The sequence below is a fragment of the Tinamus guttatus genome, unplaced genomic scaffold, assembly GCF_059628265.1.
Source record: "Tinamus guttatus ecotype Peru unplaced genomic scaffold, ASM5962826v1 Tinamus_guttatus_pri_ptg000619l, whole genome shotgun sequence".
Lineage (NCBI taxonomy): Eukaryota > Metazoa > Chordata > Aves > Tinamiformes > Tinamidae > Tinamus > Tinamus guttatus.
This window is the reverse complement of record NW_028289153.1, coordinates 177,815-191,644: the sequence shown is the minus strand read 5'-3', so window position 1 is coordinate 191,644 and position 13,830 is coordinate 177,815. Positions and strand designations below refer to the sequence as shown.

At 62.5% G+C, this 13,830-nt stretch overlaps 1 protein-coding gene across 1 annotated transcript in view; it reads right to left on the bottom strand.

Moving 5' to 3' along the window:
- The window catches only part of PPP6R2 (protein phosphatase 6 regulatory subunit 2), a 69,786-nt gene extending 57,985 nt beyond the window's left edge, over window positions 1–11,801 (bottom strand). Inside the window, exon 1 of the mRNA XM_088535224.1 lies at window positions 11,783–11,801. The gene's annotated coding sequence lies outside the window, so the exon portion shown is untranslated. The remainder of the gene's footprint in view (window positions 1–11,782) is intronic.
- Between the last annotated feature and the right edge of the window lie 2,029 nt (window positions 11,802–13,830).

Here is a 13,830-nt window from a genome sequence, read left to right as displayed (position 1 = left end):
TTCTGGAGCTCACCCTCAATCCCGTTTCACCCTGAACTCCGGGATCCTATGTCAGAGCGTGAAGAACAGGCTCCCAACACCCATTGCCAAGATTAAGCAAAGCAGATTAAAAGTTCTTTTGTTTGTTTTTGTTTTGTTTTGTTTTAATAACACAGCAAGGATTACCCCAAGGATCGTAATCTGTTCCTCTGGACATACAGTCACAGAGGGCATGAAGAAAGGAGAATAAATCCCAATGAAGTTCACCAATTAAATGAGAGGCAAAGCTCAAGGATAACAACCTGTTTCCAGATGGTTATGAAATTATGTCCAAGAGGTTTCCTGGTGAAGCAAAGCAACACGGGGGCCGCTGAGAGCCGCGGTTCAACCAGGACAACAAGCGACCCCGGCAGGCAGGAGGCACCTGCTCCAGCGACACGGCTCCCCACAGCAGCGTCCACGGAGCCACGGGAAAACGGAACACACAAAAACCCCGCGGGGGATGATACGGAAGGCCTCTCCACCAGCCTTGGCTTCTTACTGACCCACCTAACCCCCAACTTAGAAGTTAGGCTTCTTTAACACGCACCATTCCAAAAAACGGGTATCATGTCTGCCCTGTGACATCTTTGGTAGGAATGGGAAATTCAACCTTTTTACAGAGATTTTTTTTCACCTGAAATAACGATTTCCTCTTTGGAAGCTGCAGGCACCTTTGAAAGCCAAGTCCCGGCAGGCTTCGCCTCCCTTGCTCCGCGGCGAACACGCTCCCGGGTCACGCCAAGCCAACGGCAACAAAAATAGCTACCCCGGAGTGTTACTTGACACGCTCCGCGTGCTTCCCCAAGCAGGGCCACCATGGCTGGGCATTATTTTAAGCATGGCCTGTCACGAGCAATAAAGCCCAAGGCGTAAAATAGCAAGATATCGTTGTGTCTTATACCCGCGTAGAGTCCCGGGCTCCCAAGGGCACTCAGGCAAAGCTGGGCACAGCCCAGGGCTCCTCAAACTGCACCTGGGCACCCCAGGAAAGGCTGTCCACAAAGCCACGAGGAGCAGACGACTTTTCAGTGGTGCCACTGATAGAGTTAGGGGAAACGGCCAGAAACTGAAGCACCAAAAGTTCCACAGGAACTTAAGGAAAAATTCCTTCCCAGTGAGGGTGCCAGAGCCCTGGAACAGGCTGCCCAGAGAGGTTGTGGAGTCTCCTTCTCTGGAGATCTTCAAACCCGCTTGGACGCAGTCCTGTGCCACGTGCTCTAGGTGACCCTGCGTGTGCAGGGCTTGGACTGGGTGATCCCTAGAGGTCCCTTCCCACCTTCACCATTCTGGGATTCTATGACACCGGGCTGGTTATAGGCCGAAAACGACTAGAGCTCATGCAGGCGACGGAAGGAGGCCTTGGGCACGAGAGGGCAGCTCCGTGCACCAGCTGCAGTCAATGAAGGCAACGGGGACCACGTCGGTGGCTCCTCTGCACAGAGCAGCCCGCACGGGCCCCGGCCACCTCCAAGCGGAGACCCTGCACCAGCCCCGCCGCGCTCGGAACAGCCAGCTCTAGGTTCAGGAAAAATAAAACACGATCCCGAGCGGGGTCTCCAGGAAACTCAGAGGAGCCGCCACTGCAGTTTGAAGAAGCCCTTAGAAGTTTCCGGGACAAGAATAAAACATCTATTTTAAAACACTTCTACATAAAATGTTGACATAAACCCATGTTCCTTCATCACTCCTCTCCCTTCCCTTCTCGCCTTCCCTCCCTCCGCTCGGGAGTTGGGATTTCAGGGCACAGCAGGGGACGCAGCGCCCGTGGTGGCCCCGTGCTCGGAGCAGCGGGTCGCACGGACCCCGCGGGCGCCAGCGCAGCCCCCGCTCGGCCTCCTGCTCCCGCACAGCGCCGAGCGGCTCTGCCGGCTCCGTAGATGGGCACTGCCCTGGTACCGGGGATAGTTAAACATGTTAAGTGAAACCCGTGGAAGTGACATCGGTCTCTACGACACTATGACGTTGAAGCACAAGCTGAGGGTCTTGTTAGCTCTTCTGTCCCCTCCATCCCCTCACAGGGCCCAGGCCCCTGTGCTGAACTGCCAGAAGCCGCTGCTTTCTTTGGGAGCGGGATGAAGCTCCCGGAGCGGTGGGAAGGGGAAGCAGGAGATGCTCCGGGCACTCGAGCTGGGCCTTAGCTCTGCAGCGCAGGCTCCTCCACACGGGGCTATAACAGCTGCCTCCAACTACTTGGTGCTTCCAAAGTTCCTTAATCAAGGGGGCATGAAGAAGGGTTTTGTTTTGACCCCATGCACTGCCCGGCTAAGCGGCCCAGCGCCGTGCTGAGGACGGCAGTCGCATGGCCTCCTTAAATGCTGCATTTCGAATTAAAATTCAACACCCAAACGCTGAAGAAACTGCAATATTTTAAAAACAGAAGAATGAGCTAGTGGCAAGAACAGACTAAACTCGGAGTGAACCGTAACGTAATAGCACAAAAAGGGACTTTTTTCTAGGTCAGTGAGGAGCGCATTGAGCCAGGCACGAGCCAGGATTCAGGCCCGCAGAACACCGGTTTCATGGCAACCAAGAGCCAAGAGTCATCTCAGAAGTTTGAGCCTCTGCTTCGCCCAATTGCTAATAATTTAACGAGCTGAACGGCTGGATCTTTCCCGGTACAATTCCTTCTGTGGGGGATCCTCGCGCCCACCTCCTCCAGAAGAAAAATCCTGCATATGACGACAGCACCTGGTTGCTTCCCTGCTTGGCACCACCTGAGTTACGTTTGAGAGCAGCTTCATGTGTCATGAAGGAAAACAACAGCCAGGAAAAACCCTCTGGCAATTTCAGAGGCTGCTTCGGAGCGGACGGGGCATTGCCTGGAGAAACCAACCCCAGGGCTCAGCCTGCTCTTCCCGTCACAAGGCAGAGTCCCGCACTGGGGATTCCAGGCCGTCGTTCACCACGGATTAGGCCATTCTGGGGAGCAGTGCCATTCTGGCACGTTCCCGTTTCCCCTGTGGGTCTAGAAGGGCCCCCGAGCAGCTCCCCGCATGGTCACCAGCACGGCACGAGATGGGGGACAGCCTGGGGACATGGTGCCTGCTTAGATGGACATCCAAGCTCCAAGGAGCAGCTCACCTTTAACCCAAACAGCCCTCATCGGAACCCAAAATAACAACAAGAGGAGTAAAGATTCTCCAATAGCAGACACAAAGGTTTCAAATGATTGGAAACGCTGCTATCTCTTTTCCCAAACTTAATAAAGGAATTCAGAGATTGCATAAACGCTGGGAAAAGAAGCTAACGTCAGCGATGATCTTTTGGGGAAGGCTCAGTTCGCGCAGGCTCCCCGTGGCGCGATACCCAGAGACGGCACCAGCACCACCTTAGTGAGGAGCTCTTAGTGCCGCAGAACCTCCCGCTCCAACACGGTGCTCGGAGCCGGGCCGGCCCGCGGGGCTGCGTGTACCGGGTGATGGGCGCTCCCGAGGCAGACGCGGCAGCGACGCGCGGGCGCCCGCAGAGCCCTGCACGCTCCCCAGCGCCCACGGATCGGCACCGGGACCGCTCGGCACCTCCGCGGCTCCACCAGCCTCCTGCTCGGGAAGCGCTTTGGAGCCGCCTTCTCCAAGGGGAACTCCAGAGGCCCCGGGGCTCCGTGAGAGGCGAGCGTGCAGGGAGCGCGCAGCGAGCGCCCGGGTCCCGAGCGCAGGGGCGGCCTGGGGCCACGCATCCCGGTCCCCAGCGCAGGGACGGCCCAGGGCCATGTGTCCCGAGCACAGGAGTGGCCCATGGCCTTGTGTCCCGGTCCCCAGAGTGGGGACGGCCCAGGGCCACGCGTCCCGGTCCCCAGCGCGGGGACGGCCCGGGGCCATGTGTCCGGAGCACAGGGGTGGCCCGTGGCCATGCGTCCCAGTCCCCAGTGCGGGGACGGCCCGGGGCCACGTGTCCTGAGCACAGGGGCAGCCCACGGCTGCGCGTCCCGGTCCCATGTGTCCCAAGCACAGGGGCGGCCGGGGCCGCACGTCCCGGTCCCCAGCGTGGGGACAGCCCGTGGCCACGTGTCCCGGTCCCCAGTGTGGGGACAGCCTGCGGCCATGGGTCCACAGCGCAAGGGCAGCCTGGGGTCATGTGTCCCAAGCACAGGGGTGGCCCATGGCCTTGCGTCCCGGTCCCCAGCACAGGGGCGGCCCGGGGCCGCGAGTCCCGGTCCCCAGTGTGGCGATGCGTCCCAGTCCCCAGCGCAGGGGCAGCCTGGGGTCATGTGTCCCAAGCACAGGGGTGGCCCATGGCCATGCGTCCCAGTCCCCAGCACAGGGGCGGCCCGTGGCTGTGCAGCCCGGTCCCCAGTGCGGGGGCAGCCCGGGGCCGTGTGTCCCGAGCACAGGGGCGGCCCGTGGCCGCGTGTCCCAGTCCCCAGCATGGGGACAGCCCGGGGCCATGTGTCTCGAGCACAGGGGCCCGGGACCATGCGTCCTGGTCCCCAGCACAGGGACGGCCTGTGGCCATGTGTCCCAGTCCCCAGCATGGGGACAGCCCGGGGCAATGTGTCCTGAGCACAGGGGCGGCCCGTGGCCGCGTGTCCCGGTCCCCAGCATGGGGGCAGCCTGGGGTCATGTGTCCCGAGCACAGGGGCGGCCTGCAGCCACGCATCCCGGTCCCCAGCACGGGGACAGCCCGTGGCCACGTGTCCCGGTCCCCAGCGTGGGGACAGCCCACGGCCATGGGTCCCGAGCACAGGGGCAGCCTGGGGCCATATGTCCTAAGCACAGGGGCGGCCCAGGGCCACGCGTCCCGGTCCCAGCGCGAGGACGGCCCGGGGCCGCGCGTCCCGATCCCCAGCACAGGGACGGCCACGCTCTCCTCCGGCGCCTGGTCAGACCGAACCTCAGTCCGGGCTGTGGCGAAACAACCTCGAGGAGAGGAGGTGCGGGAGGAGGCTCCTTGCTCGACGCCTCCAGGCACCCCTGCCCACGCGCTCTGCAGATCAATTCGATCCTCCGATGGAAGGAGCTGTGCTCACCAACTCACTGCGATCTTTCCTTGCAGGCACTTTCACGAACTACGTTGGTGAGCTCCGTTCAGCCCCGTAAAGCTGCTCTTTGTGAGGAGTGCCGCGAGGCCTGTCCCCGGGAGGACGAGGCAGAGCGCTCCGGATGTCCGGAGGGAACACGCGGATGGGACCCTGCTCCAGGAACCTGAGAGGTGGGTGTTAGTTACCTGAAACAGCTACTCAGGGAGACTACGATCGAGTGAAAATAAAGGCAGCAGAAGCAACAGGAAAAACTGGTAACCAAATAGCAACTCATTTCATAACAGGAAACAGTGGGTACAGCGCAAGAGCACGGAGCAGAGTCAGGCGCACGCTCAGTCCTGCCTTGCGCCTCTAAAACACCACGTGCCTTTCTGCAACATTTCAAAGTGTGCCATCCTCAAACCCCTTCATATTTCAGAAATAACTCAGCTACAACTCACCATCGAATGCCTGTAACAATCCCTACATCTTGGCACAAGGTAACAATCTTCACTGGAAGCACAGGACTTGCTATCCACGCTTACCGTGGCAGCGAGGACAGGCCTCCCAAGGCCTCTTCTCTTCTCTCCAAACTGAGGAGAGGCACCTCTGCACCTCGGGCCTTCCTATTTTATTTTATTTACGACCCAGACAGGGCACACGATCACGGTGTTGTACAGCCCCTCTCTGGTGAACGTCTCTGTCTCACCCGGATCTGATCCAACCCCTCGCAAGGTAAGGCAGGGTCTGGAATACGGCGTTAGGAGGAAGAGCGGGAAGTTATGGGAGAGAAAAAAAATACACCAAAACAAGACATAAGAACTTAAGAGAAGATTTAGGATACACAATAAACAATGAAATGTTTATATATATACACACATATAGAAAAAGGACGGAGAGAACGCCCAAGAAGTGAGAAACAGGTGAGCACTAAGGAAAGCAATTCTCTGTGCTAAAAAAAAAAATGTAATAGAAAACAAAAAACCCAGCCATTGGCATTCTCGAAGTTGTTAAACGGTGCCGCTTGAGCGTCTGGGTGTGCGCAGGTGCTCAGGGTGCTGCCCCGGGCGCCGCTCGCGCCGGATCCCGTCTCGGCCGGCGCTGCTGCTGTCTCCCGGACGCGGCGCTCGGCGTCGGCGCGCTCCAACGGAGCCGCGCGGTGCCGCACGGCAGCCCGGTTTGAACGGGAGGCGCAGCCCGGGCGCCGCTCCCGCCGCATCCCCGCGGCCTCCCTCGCGCCCGCGCACCCACCGCAGGCGGCCCAGGAGCCCCTTCCCGCGCAGGGGAGCTCCCCGTCACCGCGCGCCGGGCCGCGCTCCGCAGGGACGGCAAGCGGGAACGCTCGGCCAAGGGGACACGGCCCCTTCTCGCCCTACCCCACCCCTCAGCCGCAGAAAAAACCACCTGTGGAAGCACGAAGCCGTGAAAAAAGTCACAGGTTCCACCGGATCCTGAGGAATTAAGAGAAATCAAGAAATACCAATACACAGAAGAGAATCCCAGTCATTCACTGCGACTTATCAGAACGTGGCCGGTTATACTGATCATACCCAACATAAATAAAACTACCAGGGAGAGAAAGCAAAGACAACGGGAAAAGCAGCTTTTCCCCTCCCTGCGGACGGGCCGCAGCAAGGAAGCCGGTGCCCGGGCACTCTCCGGGCTGGCTCCGAGCGGGCAGTGCCAGCGCCTGCTCCCGGCTCTGCCGGACACAATCCCGGTTAAATCCCGGCTTCGTTTCTATCAGCGCACAGGGCTCTCAGCAGGAAACTGCAGGATGGGAAGAGCGGGCTAAATAACGGAGAGCAGCACAGGAGCTGCCAGCCGGAGCGGCGTGCGAGCCGAACGCGGACCTCTGATCGCAGGAATCAAGACGTTGGGGAAGTTTTCTTGGCAAATATTGCAGACTGGTTACTGGCTTTTATCTGGAGTATTGTGTCCAGTTCTGGGCTCCACAGGACAAGAGGGATGTGGAGCTGCTGGAGAGAGGCCAGCGCAGGGCTACGAGGATGATCAGGGGCCTGGAACATCTGCCCTATGAGGAGAGGCTGAGGGAGCTGGGCCTGTTCAGCTGGAGAAGAGAAGGCTGAGAGGGGACCTGAGCAGTGTCTAGAAGTACCTCAAGGGAGGCAGTGAGGAGGATGGGGCGGCCTCTTTTCACTGGTGGCCACCAACAGAAATAGAGGAAACGGCCGGAAACTGAAACACCAAAAGTTCCACAGGAACTTAAGGAAAAATTCCTTCCCAGTGAGGGTGCCAGAGCACTGGAACAGGCTGCCCAGAGAGGTTGTGGAGTCTCCTTCTCTGGAGATCTTCAAACCCGCTTGGACGCAGTCCTGTGCCACGTGCTCTAGGTGACCCTGCGTGTGCAGGGGTTGGACTAGATGATCCCTAGAGGTCCCTTCCAACCCTAAGCATTCTATGATTCTATGATTCTATGAACCCCCACCAAAACGCGAGCTACTGAAAGCTTCTTATTTCGCATAGGTAGGGAAACAGCTGAGAGCTCAGGCAACTTCTTTCTGCAACTTCGCCATCTTACCACAATGTTATTTTCTCCTGCCCTTTGGTTTCCTCTTCGGTGAGGATACAAGCACGTCCCCAAGCACCCACCACCGCCGGGTGCAGCAGAACCGGCGCGACAGGACACGGGGCCGCGCGGAGCCGCCGCGCATGGCGGGGACCCGGCTTCCTCCTCCGCGCGCGGCCGCCCTCGTCGCGCAGCGAGCCCCGCCGCGGGCGACAGCTCCGGTTACGCTCCCGGCGCCGCTGCGGAAGCGCTTCCCCGCGAGCCGACTGACTCCGGTTCAGCAGGAGCAAACGGCATCAATAAGCACGGAGCGAGGAGGGGAAACGGCATCAATAACCAAGGAGCGAGGAGGGGAAACGGCATCAAAAACCAAGGAGCGAGGGGGCTGTTTTAACCCAGCCAGCGACACCAGCCTGCCAACTCGCAGGCCCTATCTGAGCACTGTGCGTGTCACATGCGCAGCACTCAAATTCTGCCAAAATACGAGCTTTTCTAATTATTAACATTCTTGACCCAGGCTATGAAAGCTTCATTTCCTAAGTTGACTGTAACGTGTATTTGCTGAATTTCCCTGCACCAGAATTAGCGCTCGGGTAAAAATAACCTGAACACCCAGCGCCACTATTGGCTGTGGCGCTGCTGGCTGCGTTAGCAGATCAAAACAAGGAACTGAGAAGTGCAGGGCAGCAGGAATTGAAGCAGGGAGAGGGAGAAAATCATCCGCTTAAAGAAACAAAGCAACCCAGCAGCGGGCAGGAAATACAGCGTACTTTCGCTTCTAATAATAGGGAATCCAAGACGACACTTGGGTTCCTTTTGCTGCCGCTGGTCACACAGAGGCCACGGTCCCTCCCCGGCCCCTGCACAGCCCACCGGCACGCGCAGGTTACGCGGCCACGAGCTGTTCCCCAGCCACAGAGCAAGGGGCAGAGCCGCCCGACGCTGCCGGAGGCTCCCGCTATCCCGGGGCTCCGGCATGGACCCCGGTACCAGCTCTCCATCGCCGAGGGCAGCAGAGCTAAGAAACTCGTGCAACTGCCTTGATTCGAGGTCTAGCAAAACAACAAGAATCCCTCCCTAGAAAGGTCTCCACAGTGCCCATAAGCTGCTTAGCTCTTCATTTACTCTCATCTCAGTAACCCTATGTGTTTTCCTGCACCTACACCCGAGTTTCCCAGTTCCTGCAATTCTACGGCCGTTTCAGAAACGTTTGCTATAAGGAGATGCATTCCTATTTCTCGGCATTCCAGGTCTTCCATGCTTTACGGCTGTGCTCACTGCCCTGCTCCAGTGCTTCCCCTTCGGGCACCACCACTTTGGGCTCCCAGGGGCTGCGGTGGGCAAACGCGGTGCTGGACGGGCAGGTGAAGCTGCTCCCTTGTGGGAGCCCCGCGCTCTTCCCTTGATCACACAGGACACGTTAACGCGGTGCTGGACGGGCAGGTGAAGCTGCTCCCTCGTGGCAGCGCCGGGCTCTTCCCCTGCTCGCGCAGGACACGTTAACGCGGTGCTGGACGGGCAGGTGAAGCTGCTCCCTCGTGGCAGTGCCGGGCTCTTCCCCTGCTTGCGCAGGACACGTTAACGCGGTGCTGGACGGGCAGGTGAAGCTGCTCCCCCATGGCAGCACCGGGCTCTTCCCTTGATCACACAGGACACGTTAACGCGGTGCTGGACGGGGAGGTGAAGCTGCTCCCCCATGGCAGCACCGGGCTCTTCCCTTGATCACACAGGACACGTTAACGCGGTGCTGGACGGGCAGGTGAAGCTGCTCCCCCATGGCAGCGCCGGGCTCTTCCCTTGATCACGCAGGACACGTTAACGCGGTGCTGGACGGGCAGGTGAAGCTGCTCCCCCATGGCAGCCCCGCGCTCTTCCCCTGCTCGCGCAGGACACGTTAACGCGGTGCTGGACGGGCAGGTGAAGCTGCTCCCTCATGGCAGCACCGGGCTCTTCCCCTGCTCACACAGGACACGTTAACGCGGTGCTGGACGGGCAGGTGAAGCTGCTCCCCGCGGGAGCCCCGCGCTCTTCCCCTGCTCGCGCAGGCCGCGTCAGCGGAGCAGGGCAGCAGGAAGCTGGTGCTGCCCGCCAAGGCTGCTCGCCGCCCGTGCAGGGCCCACGCCGCGCGGGGACGAGAGTTTTGCTTTCTCTTTTGCCACCTCAGCCGGCAGCACGGGAAGGAGGCAGGAAACGCTGCTCACGGGAGCGGCCGCGCGGAGCCAAGCGACTCCGGGAGGGATTCCGCTCCCTGCGGCCGCCGCTGCAGCGCGGGCGACGGCGGTGACAGCGCGCGGCACTGCCCGTCCCCGGGCACCCGGCCCACGGGGCGGCTCGCGAGGGCCCACCGGCCCCGCGGCACCGGCCGCCCCACGAGCAGCGGGGCCACGAGCCTCCGAAGGCAGGCGAAGGCCACAGACACGGAGCTTCCCTGCCCCCAGGACAAAAACAACACAGGTTTGGGCGGTCTTCTCTTCGTTACCCACTTTTATTTCAATATTCTCCCATTTCTGAACCACGAGCTTGCGAGTTCACCCTGTCCCACCTCCAGGACAACTCTAGATCCATGAAACGCCGGGTAAGGACCGAAAACGCTCCCGTGGCCCCGCATCCCCAAGCGGGTGCTAACAGCGGGCCCTGCCTCGTGCTGCCAGCGCTGCAGAGCGGCCCCAGCCCTCTGCGCTGAGCCGCACGGACGAGCCCGGGCCCAGAGGGGCCTCCGAGCCTTTCCAGCAGCACACGGCCCTGGGTGCCCGCATTTGCGAGGAAAGTTTGCCCAGGGCAAGCACAGGAGTCACCAAAACACAGCACGCTTCAAGCACACGACAGCAAAGGCAGTTTTTGATTTGCAGTGATTCTGTTCTGATCCGATCTCCATGTGCCTTCTCCCGAGGGAGTTGGTGCTGGTGGCACTTCAGCTGCCGCGGATCACAATCCGCTCCCATTGCATATTCCATAGCGTAACGCTGCCTGCCATGGCATCCCCACCAGTTGCTATGGAAATTGCTATACCACCATCCCCTGGCTCTTTAAACAAACAAACAAACCAACCAACCCACACAACGCGAAAAGCAAACGGCGGGCCCAAACGCTTCCAGGCGACGGAGCAGCAGCAGCGGCCTAGATCGACTCCCTGGTCCTGCCGAGGCCGTGCCGCAAAGCGGCTCTCCTGGTAAGCCCCGGCTCCGAACGCGCGTGCGGCAGGACTGCCTCTAACCCCTGCCACTTTGTGCTGCGCTTCTGACGGGCAAAACAAACCCCGCTATGGAAACAAGCCCGTCTTCAAAACAGTAATCTTACGCAGGAGATCAAGATATACGAAAACGCCTCACGTCCTTCCAAGCTCTCTCAATTTCTCTTTTTCACTTCCTGCTTTTTTTGTTGTTGTTGTTTTAGGCCGGTACAGAACGAGGCCTCCAGGCTTAGGCAGAGGCCTGCGGTGCGTGGAGGAGCCGGGGTGCCGCTGCGGGAGCCGGCGCGCGGCAGGGGCAGCACACGGGCGCCGGGGCAGCGTTCCCGGAGCAGTCGGGCCCGGGGCAGCGTTCCCGGGGCCGCAGCCTCAGCCCCGGCCCTGACTTTGCCACCCCGGCTCCGGCTCCACGGTGGCTCCGGCTCCACGGCGGCTCCGGCCCCGGCGCGGCCGGACGCCCGTGGACAGCGTCGCTGGTCCCGGCGCAGGGGGACGCGAGGGGCCCGGAGCCCCGCGGGCAGGGCCCCGGCACCGCGAACACGAGCGGGACAAACACAAACAGGAAAGTGGAGCAGCCGCCGGGCCTGGCGCCCGGGCAGGACCAGGACCGGGACCGGGCAGGCCCAGAAACACGGTCAAGGCCAGGGTAGGGACTGCACAGGACCAGGACCAGGGTCTGTGCCAAGACCAAACAGGGCCAGGGCTGGGGCTGGGCCAGGCAGGACCAAGGCCAGAACCAGGACCACGGTGGAGGCCAGGCAGGGCCAGGATCAGGAGCAAGCAGGACCAAGGCCAGAACCAGGGCTGGGAACAACCAGGAAGGACCGGGGAGGGAAGGACCAGGACCAAGGCCAGGCAGGACCAGGGAGGACCTTGGCCGGGCCAGGGCAGGACCAGACCCGGGCAGGACCGCGGCCCAGGCCCGGGCCCAGGAGCGGGGTTGGCTGCAGGGCCCGGGGCGGTCGGCGGGGCCGGCAGGGCCGCGAGGCGCCTCCGCGGCGGGCGACGAGACGCGGCGGGCGGCGGGGCGCGGGGCGGGCCGCGCTCCGCGGCGCTGACAGCGGCGCGGCCCGGGCGCGGGGCTCACCTGCTGGCGGCGCGGCCTGTGCCCGCGCCCGCGGCCGGGCGGCGAAGCGGCGGCGGCGGCGGCGGGCGGGCCGCGGGCATGGGCCGGTGCCGAGCGCGGGGCCGCGGCCGGGCCGGGCCGGGCCGGGCTGGGCTCGCGGGGCGGCGGGCGCGACGGGGCTGGCGGGCGCTCCGGCTGCTCCAAAATGGCGGCGCCGCTGCCTGCCCAGCGCCGGGAAGGGCGGGGCGCGGCGGGCGGGCCCGGGGGCGGCGGCGGCGGCGGGAGGGGCCGCGGGGCGGCGGGGCGCGGCCCGGGACGGCCCGGAGGGGACGGAGCCCGGCGGGGCGGTCACGGCCGGGACGGCCAGGAGGGGCCGGGCAAGGCCCGGGGATGGAGCCCGGCGGGGCGCGGGCCGGGACGGCCCGGAGGGGACGGGGCTCGGCGGGGCGGTCACGGCCGGGACGGGCTTGAGGGGCCGGGCAAGGCCCGGGGACGGAGCCCGGCGGGGCGGTCACGGCCCGGGACGGGCTTGAGGGGCCGGGGACGGAGCCCGGCGGGGCGGTCACGGCCCCAGTAACGGTCACGGCCCCAGTAACGGTCACGGCCCCGGGACGGGCTGGAGGGGCCGGGGACGGAGCCTGGTGGGACGGTCATGGCCCGGGACGGGTCTGAGGGGCCGGGCAGGGCCCGGGGACAGCAACGATTGGGACAGGGACGCATCCAGGGAAGGGGACAGGTCTGAGGGGCCGGGCAGGGCCGGGGACAGAGCCTGGTGGAACGGTCACGGCCCCAGTGACGGTCACGGCCCCAGTGACGGTCACGGCCCGGGACAGCCCTGAGGGGCCGGAGACAGAGCCCGGTGGGACAGTCATGGCCCCAGTGACAGTCATGGCCTGGGACGGGCCTGAGGAGCTGGAGACAGACCCCGGCGGGACAGCCACGGCCCCAATGACGGTCACGGCCCGGGATGGACCTGAGGGGCCGGGCAGGTCCCGGGGACGGCTGCGATAGGGGCAGACACATCCAGGGAAGGGGCCGCCCTGACCCCGGGAACAGAGCCCCGTGACATGGTCACAGCCCAGGGACAGTGCTCAGCCCCGCAGATGGGCCGGCAGACTGCGATGTGGCCTTGGGAATGGAGGGAACATGATCAGGGCAGGGGACAGGGCCTCATGAGGCAGGACGTGGCCTTGGGGACGTGTTCAGGGAAGGGGATGGGACCTGGTGGGACAGGACGTGGCCTTGGGGACACGTTAAGGGAAAGGGATGGGATCTGGTGGCACAGGACATGGCCCCAGGGGCAGTGATGGAGTCAGGGCCCGGTGGGACAACTCAAAGATTGAAGAGGGTGCTCAGCCACAGGGACCAGGTCTGGTGAGACAGGTCCAGCCTCAAGGACAGTGGGATGGGTCCTGGGCTTGGGGACATGTTCAAGGAAAGGGACAGGACCTGGTACCAGAAATGGCACCAAGCCGCAAGGAGAGAAACTGGTGGGATGGGTCATGGCCCTGGGGACACGTTCAAGGAAGGGGCTGGGACCTGTCACCCTGGGGACAGCAAGAGGGACAGAGGCCAGTGGGATGAGTCATGTACATGGGGACAGTGCCCAGATGGGCAGGCAGGATGAGTCGTGGCCTTGGGGGCTTGTTCAGGGAAGGAAGAGGGCCTGGTACAATGGGTCGGAGCGGTGGGGATGGTGGGACAGGCCATAGCTCTGTGACCACCATTGAGCACAGGGGACAGGGTCACAGCCCTGGGGACGGCGGGACAAGTTGTGGATCTGGAGGCACCATTCAGCAAAGGGGATGGCCCAGTCTGGCCCTGGAGACAGTAGGATGGGTCACGGCTCCAGGAACGCCATTCAGGGCCAGGGGCTGGTGGGACAGGACATGAAGTAGGGGATGGTTGGGCAAGGGACAGACCCAGGGACGGCACTCAGAGACAAGGATGGTAGCAAACAGCCAGCTGGATGGAAGTAACCAGGCTTCTAAAATAAAGCATTTTATACTTGCTGGGTTTACGTAGAGGGTTGCTTCTCCTCCCACAGGAACAGCATAAAAATCCCACCC